The sequence below is a fragment of the Brachyistius frenatus genome, unplaced genomic scaffold (assembly GCF_029030835.1).
Source record: "Brachyistius frenatus isolate BFR_SWC_R1_liver_20210118 unplaced genomic scaffold, ASM2903083v1 Contig_469, whole genome shotgun sequence".
Taxonomy (NCBI): Eukaryota; Metazoa; Chordata; class Actinopteri; family Embiotocidae; genus Brachyistius; species Brachyistius frenatus.
The window spans coordinates 121,585-129,421 of NW_027211068.1; positions in this window are offsets into that span (position 1 = coordinate 121,585).

The window sequence follows — 7,837 nt, forward strand, 5'->3', positions numbered from 1 at the left end:
ATACATATACCGAATATACTCAATATATATACTAAATAAACTGAATATATATATACTGAATATACTGCTGAATATACAGCCTGTGGGTGTAGTGAAGCTTTGGTTGAATTATTTTGTTCCTCTGGTTAAACACCTACCGACCGATCTACCGACACACCGACCTACCGACCTATCTACCGATCTACCGACCGACCGACCGATCTACCGATCTACCGACCGATCTACCGACACACCGAACTACCGACACACCGAACTACCGACCTACCGACCGATCTACCGACACACCGACCTACCGACCTATCGACCGATCTACCGACCGACCGACCGATCTACCGACCGATCTACCGACACACCGACCTACCGACCTATCGACCGATCTACCGACCGACCGACCGATCTACCGACCGATCTACCGACACACCGACCTACCGACCTATCTACCGATCTACCGACCGACCGACCGATCTACCGACCGATCTACCGACACACCGACCTACCGACCTATCGACCGATCTACCGACCGACCGACCGATCTACCGACCGATCTACCGACACACCGACCTACCGACCTATCTACCGATCTACCGACCTACCGACCGACCGACCGACCGACCGATCTACCGACACACCGACCTACCGACCGACCTACCGACCGATCTACCGACCTACCGACCTAAAACACGTGCTGTGGTTTTTGTAAGGAACACCCGCGCGTGCATTGTCGCTCACTTGACACAACAGGAAGTGAATTCAAAAGGAGCGATGAGTCGGCGGAAGTAGTTAATTTTTTTCAATATCTTTATTTGTAAATTATTCCAATAAAACTCCACTTTTCCGAACAATTTGAAACAGAGGATGCCGCCTACGTCACAACCCGGGGACAGGCCCAAGTAAGGAAAAACAACCAAATACATAAACGAGAAGAGTGACTTCTCCAAATGGGTCATTTAGTAGACCTACAACAGGTCAAACTACATCCTGGTACTTATGAAGCTCTTCTGATTCTATATTCCACTGAGGAGGAGTGATCACACCTCTGGGCACAGCTACTGGTTGACGAGAATGGATGTAAATCCTCAACTAAGGCTTCACAGATTTCGGTGGTTATATTAGAGAGAGGATTCACAAAGTTTAGGAAGCTGTGCCATGACATAAGTTTGATTTAAGATTTTAGACATCTCAATTATAGCTGATGGGAAAGCTTTGATAACGTTGCCATATTGTTTTTAGTCACATTTTGAGCAGAAACATTCGTGATAATAAGTGCATCCACACTATATTCATTTGTCTCTCCAGGTTTTGTAAAATACAGATTTATTCCTCAAAACAAAATCTCTGCAGTTCCATAAGAGTGTAATATTTAAACACGACAGTGTGTGTGTGCAGTTACAAAATAAATAAAGGTCTTTTATCTAAAACAAGATGCCATGACCTCTGAAACATTGCAAACATTCCATCGGAGATAAGAACAACGTTTCTAATAGATGAACTAACGGCATATTAGACAGAATTATAAAACCTTTTTCAGGAGTTTTCTTTAAATGTGTTGAAGTGAGTGTCCCACATGTCTCTCACTCTGCTGCAGACTCACTCCTCGTTTTTCAGCATCACTATGAGGCACAATGTTCCTGATTTTATTCATGTTTTGCAGATGAAAGAAAGCCGTCCAGAGACTATATACGTGTGAGTGAGAGAACATACTCTGGTGTAAAATAACCTCCATGTTCCTGGAGGCCGACACACTGTCATCCAGAGGAGATGCTTTCTGAGGTGTTGAGACAACAATAACTTCAGTTTGTCTGAATTTAGAAGTAGTAATTTACAGGTTATTCAGCTGTTTATGTCTCCATTATGTTTGAAGTAGTGGTGCAATGTAATTAAGTACATTCAGTGTTGTAGTTACAGTTTTGGTGTACTTGTACATTAAGTATTTCCTTGTTATTCTACTCCCATCGTTCTCTACTTTAGAGGCAAATATTGCACTTTGTACTCCACTACATTTATTTTAAAGCTTTAGTTACTCCATATTTTACATATTTATATTATTAATATGAAATATAAATCAACTAATAACTTATTCAGTGTGTGAATGAGCTCCTGCTGCAACATTAAACTGTTGCACACATGAATGCATCAATGAGTTTAATCCAATAATGTAATAGATGTGACCACTGGACTATAAGTACATTTTGATGTTGATACTTTTCTACTTTTACAACCCCGTTTCCAAAACAGTTGGGACGCTGTGTAAAATGTATAATGGAACAAAGACAAATCAAATGTTGAAACTGAGAAATTTTATTCTTTTATGATAAATATCTGCTTATTTTGAATTTGATGGCAGCAACACGTCTCCAAAAAGTTGGGACATGATCAACAAAAGATGGAAAAGTTGTGTAATGCTAAAATAAAACAAAACACCTGGTGGAACATCTGACACCTAATGAGGTTACCATGGCAACAGATCAGTAACATGATTGGGTATAAAAGATGATTTCAGAGAGACAGAGTCTCAGCAGTGAAGATGGGGAGAGGTTCACCACTCTGAAACACTGTGTTGGAAAATAGTTCAACAATCTAAGAATAATGTTCCTCAACGTAAAACTACAAAGAATTAGTGGATTTCATCGTCTACGGTTCATAATATCATTAAAAGATTCAGAGAATCTGGAGAAATCTCTGAACACAAGGGACAAGGCTGGAAACCAAGATTGGATGGTGGTGATCTTTAAAGAGGTTAGGGAGAGGGACCATCCAGCTCAGTTCTAAAGCCAGCATCTGTGATGGTACAGGGATGCATTAGTGCACATAACATGGGTAGCTTGAACATCTGGAAGGAAGCATTAATGCTGAATGATATATTCAGGTTTTGGAGCAACATATGCTGCCATCCAGACAACGTCTCTTTCAGGTTTCACAGCAGGTTAAATTCATTGCATTTAAAACAACTGTATTACACATTTCACTGAATGCACCAAAACATTCAAACTGAGGAGGTTATATGAATTAATCTCTCTGTTATTCTATGGAACATGAAACTGAGACTGAAGCTGCCACACTGAGGCTTAATTTAAGAAGCTGCATTCAGGAGCTTCAGTTTATTCAGCAGCTGCTGCTTCACTTACACTGCTGTGTTTGGTTGGGAGAATATGTCTGTCTGTCTGTCTGTCTCCCTGTGTTTCTGTCTGTCTCCCTGTCTGTCTCCCTGTGTTTCTGTCTGTCTCCCTGTCTGTCTCCCTGTCTGTCTCCCTGTGTTTCTGTCTGTCTCCCTGTCTGTCTCCCTGTCCCTCTGGTTCAGCTCCTAAAGACATTCCCCACCTCACTCCCGGCAGTCTATAAATATCTCTGCTCCACACATGGACGCGCACGTGAGAGTGTCACGTGGTTCGAACACAACAACAACAAAGGCCTTCAGCCAATCGGAGCAGTCCCAGCACTGACTCCTCCCCCTCGCGCTCGGCTTCCTCGCGCTCCTTGCAGCCGGTGCAGTGCACTTTCAACGGAGAGCGCGTGAGGCTGAGCCGCAGGAACATGCCAGAGGTATCGACCGGAGCTCCGGAGGTGTCCCGGAAGAGAGGTGCAGAGCCGGGCCCGCGCCTCAAGCACGCCCCGGAGAGGAAGAGGGCCTGCTGGGGGATCCTGACGAGCCAAGGTCGGTGGAGCTTGTTTACTCTGCGGGATGAACCAGCTGCTGGTCCTGCTGGGATGTCTGACATCTGATCCTGGGGCCCCTCGTTCATGGTCCCATGTTTACAGCAGTCCTGCTCCGTGCCGGGACTCCGGTGTCGGTGCCGGGACTCCGGTCTCGGTGCGGTCCCAGATGGGGTTCTGCTGGAACCGGACAGGTGCTGCAGCTGCTTGTGTCTGGACCACATCCACACAGGTTCATGTCCGCGTGACAGCAGAGACCGTGACACCTCTCAGCTGTTGTCACGGAGTGGGGGGTGGACATCTGTATTTGAAGGGTTGTCATGGTCCTTTAAATGTGTTTCTGCAGAAATAAATCAGGTCTCAGTGACCTCAGTGACGCTTTGCTGGGAGTTGGATCTGCAGTAGATGGGTTGAAACTCATTTTCTGCTTTAAATATATTTATATTAGTTGTGAACACAGAACAGGTTTAACATGTAGAGTCAAGAGGATAAGGACTCCGGTTTTCAGATATAAAGCAGGATATGAACACATCTAAACATCAGATACAGCACCTGCAGCAAATGCTTGTGTCTGGGGTCAAAGGTCACTGTGACCTTACAAAACCCGTTTGTGGCCAGAACTCCAGAATTCAAACACCAAACCTGATAAAACTTCAAACGGTCATCAAACAGGATAAACTGTGATGACGTTTTATTCACAAAGGTCTAAGGTGACATCACGTGTCTGTCCCAACCGGCAACCAGCGGTGATGTCATCATCCATCAGTGATGTCATCGTTGGTTTATGAACATTATGAATCCTCCAGTTCAGATTCTGTCCGTCACCATCTTGTTAGTTCGGAGCGGTTTGGAGCAGGAAGTGACCATATTTGGACGAGCTGCAGGGAGGAGCCAATCAAACAGACACGCCCCCAAAAACAGGTCTTCTTGAATCTTCTTTTCTAATGAATGAGGGATTATTTTCAGATGGACCTCCAGAAAACTAAGAAGAAGGAGTGACTTTAGCTAACAACACCGAGATAACTGATGGACACATTTTATTCACTTTGGATTTGATGACAGAAGTTGAATGGGAGTCTATGGAGCCGGAGGCTTTTTGGAGCCGACCTCTAGTGGCACTCAGTGGTATTGCAGCTGAAGACACTTCTGGATCAGAACCATTTTACAGACCTGAAGCTACGAACTCTTTTAGAAACAGTCTGTAGTTTTATATCCAGTCTGTGGTTTTATATCCAGTCTGTAGTTTTATATCCAGTCTGTAGTTTTATATCCAGTCTGTAGTTTTATATCCAGTCTGTAGTTTTATATCCAGTCTGTGGTTTTATATCCAGTCTGTAGTTTTATATCCAGTCTGTGTTTTATATCCAGTCTGTAGTTTTATATCCAGTCTGTGTTTTATATCCAGTCTGTAGTTTTATATCCAGTCTGTAGTTTTATATCCAGTCTGTAGTTTTATATCCAGTCTGTGTTTTATATCCAGTCTGTAGTTTTATATCCAGTCTGTGGTTTTATATCCAGTCTGTAGTTTTATATCCAGTCTGTAGTTTTATATCCAGTCTGTGGTTTTATATCCAGTCTGTAGTTTTATATCCAGTCTGTGTTTTATATCCAGTCTGTAGTTTTATATCCAGTCTGTGGTTTTATATCCAGTCTGTGTTTTATATCCAGTCTGTAGTTTTATATCCAGTCTGTTTTATATCCAGTCTGTGGTTTTATATCCAGTCTGTAGTTTTATATCCAGTCTGTGGTTTTATATCCAGTCTGTGTTTTATATCCAGTCTGTAGTTTTATATCCAGTCTGTAGTTTTATATCCAGTCTGTGGTTTTATATCCAGTCTGTAGTTTTATATCCAGTCTGTGGTTTTATATCCAGTCTGTAGTTTTATATCCAGTCTGTGTTTTATATCCAGTCTGTAGTTTTATATCCAGTCTGTAGTTTTATATCCAGTCTGTGTTTTATATCCAGTCTGTTTTATATCCAGTCTGTAGTTTTATATCCAGTCTGTGGTTTTATATCCAGTCTGTAGTTTTATATCCAGTCTGTGTTTTATATCCAGTCTGTTTTATATCCAGTCTGTAGTTTTATATCCAGTCTGTTTTATATCCAGTCTGTAGTTTTATATCCAGTCTGTGTTTTATATCCAGTCTGTGGTTTTATATCCAGTCTGTAGTTTTATATCCAGTCTGTGTTTTATATCCGGTCTGTTTTATATCCAGTCTGTAGTTTTATATCCAGTCTGTGGTTTTATATCCACTCTGTAGTTTTATATCCAGTCTGTGTTTTATATCCAGTCTGTTTTATATCCAGTCTGTAGTTTTATATCCAGTCTGTGTTTTATATCCAGTCTGTAGTTTTATATCCAGTCTGTGGTTTTATATCCAGTCTGTAGTTTTATATCCAGTCTGTGTTTTATATCCAGTCTGTAGTTTTATATCCAGTCTGTGTTTTATATCCAGTCTGTTTTATATCCAGTCTGTAGTTTTATATCCAGTCTGTGTTTTATATCCAGTCTGTAGTTTTATATCCAGTCTGTGGTTTTATATCCAGTCTGTAGTTTTATATCCAGTCTGTAGTTTTAAATCCAGTCTGTTTTATATCCAGTCTGTGGTTTTATATCCAGTCTGTAGTTTTTATATATCTGTAGTTTTATATCCAGTCTGTGGTTTTATATCCAGTCTGTGTTTTATATCCAGTCTGTGGTTTTATATCCAGTCTGTAGTTTTATATCCAGTCTGTGGTTTTATATCCAGTCTGTAGTTTTATATCCAGTCTGTGGTTTTATATCCAGTCTGTGTTTTATATCCAGTCTGTTTTATATCCAGTCTGTAGTTTTATATCCAGTCTGTAGTTTTATATCCAGTCTGTGGTTTTATATCCAGTCTGTGTTTTATATCCAGTCTGTAGTTTTATATCCAGTCTGTGGTTTTATATCCAGTCTGTAGTTTTATATCCAGTCTGTGTTTTATATCCAGTCTGTTTTATATCCAGTCTGTAGTTTTATATCCAGTCTGTGTTTTATATCCAGTCTGTAGTTTTATATCCAGTCTGTGGTTTTATATCCAGTCTGTAGTTTTATATCCAGTCTGTGTTTTATATCCAGTCTGTAGTTTTATATCCAGTCTGTGTTTTATATCCAGTCTGTTTTATATCCAGTCCAGTCTGTGTTTTATATCCAGTCTGTAGTTTTATATCCAGTCTGTAGTTTTATATCCAGTCTGTAGTTTTATATCCAGTCTGTAGTTTTATATCCAGTCTGTAGTTTTATATCCAGTCTGTAGTTTTAAATCCAGTCTGTAGTTTTATATCCAGTCTGTGGTTTTATATCCAGTCTGTAGTTTTATATCCAGTCTGTGTTTTATATCCAGTCTGTGTTTTATATCCAGTCTGTAGTTTTATATCCAGTCTGTAGTTTTATATCCAGTCTGTGTTTTATATCCAGTCTGTGGTTTTATATCCAGTCTGTAGTTTTATATCCAGTCTGTTTTATATCCAGTCTGTGGTTTTATATCCAGTCTGTAGTTTTATATCCAGTCTGTGGTTTTATATCCAGTCTGTGTTTTATATCCAGTCTGTTTTATATCCAGTCTGTAGTTTTATATCCAGTCTGTAGTTTTATATCCAGTCTGTGGTTTTATATCCAGTCTGTAGTTTTATATCCAGTCTGTAGTTTTATATCCAGTTTTATATCCAGTCTGTAGTTTTATATCCAGTCTGTGTTTTATATCCAGTCTGTAGTTTTATATCCAGTCTGTGTTTTATATCCAGTCTGTTTTATATCCAGTCTGTAGTTTTATATCCAGTCTGTAGTTTTATATCCAGTCTGTGGTTTTAGGTAGGTAGGTAGGTAGGTAGGTATATACTTTATTAATCCCCGAGGGGAAATTTTTTCGCCACAGCAGCATACATACAGGAGCAATAATAGAAACAATAGAATAAAATAATAATAGAATAGAATAATATAATAGAAAAGCAATAAAATAAAAAATATAAATATAAAATATAAAATGCACAGTACATACAGTATATATACAGTACATTAAATATCTATATATATTATATACAACAAACCAATAAACACAGTCAACATATATATATATATATATATATATATACATACGGTACAGTATATATCTATATATATAATATACATATAATATACAAGCAAGAAACCAAGAAACACAGTCA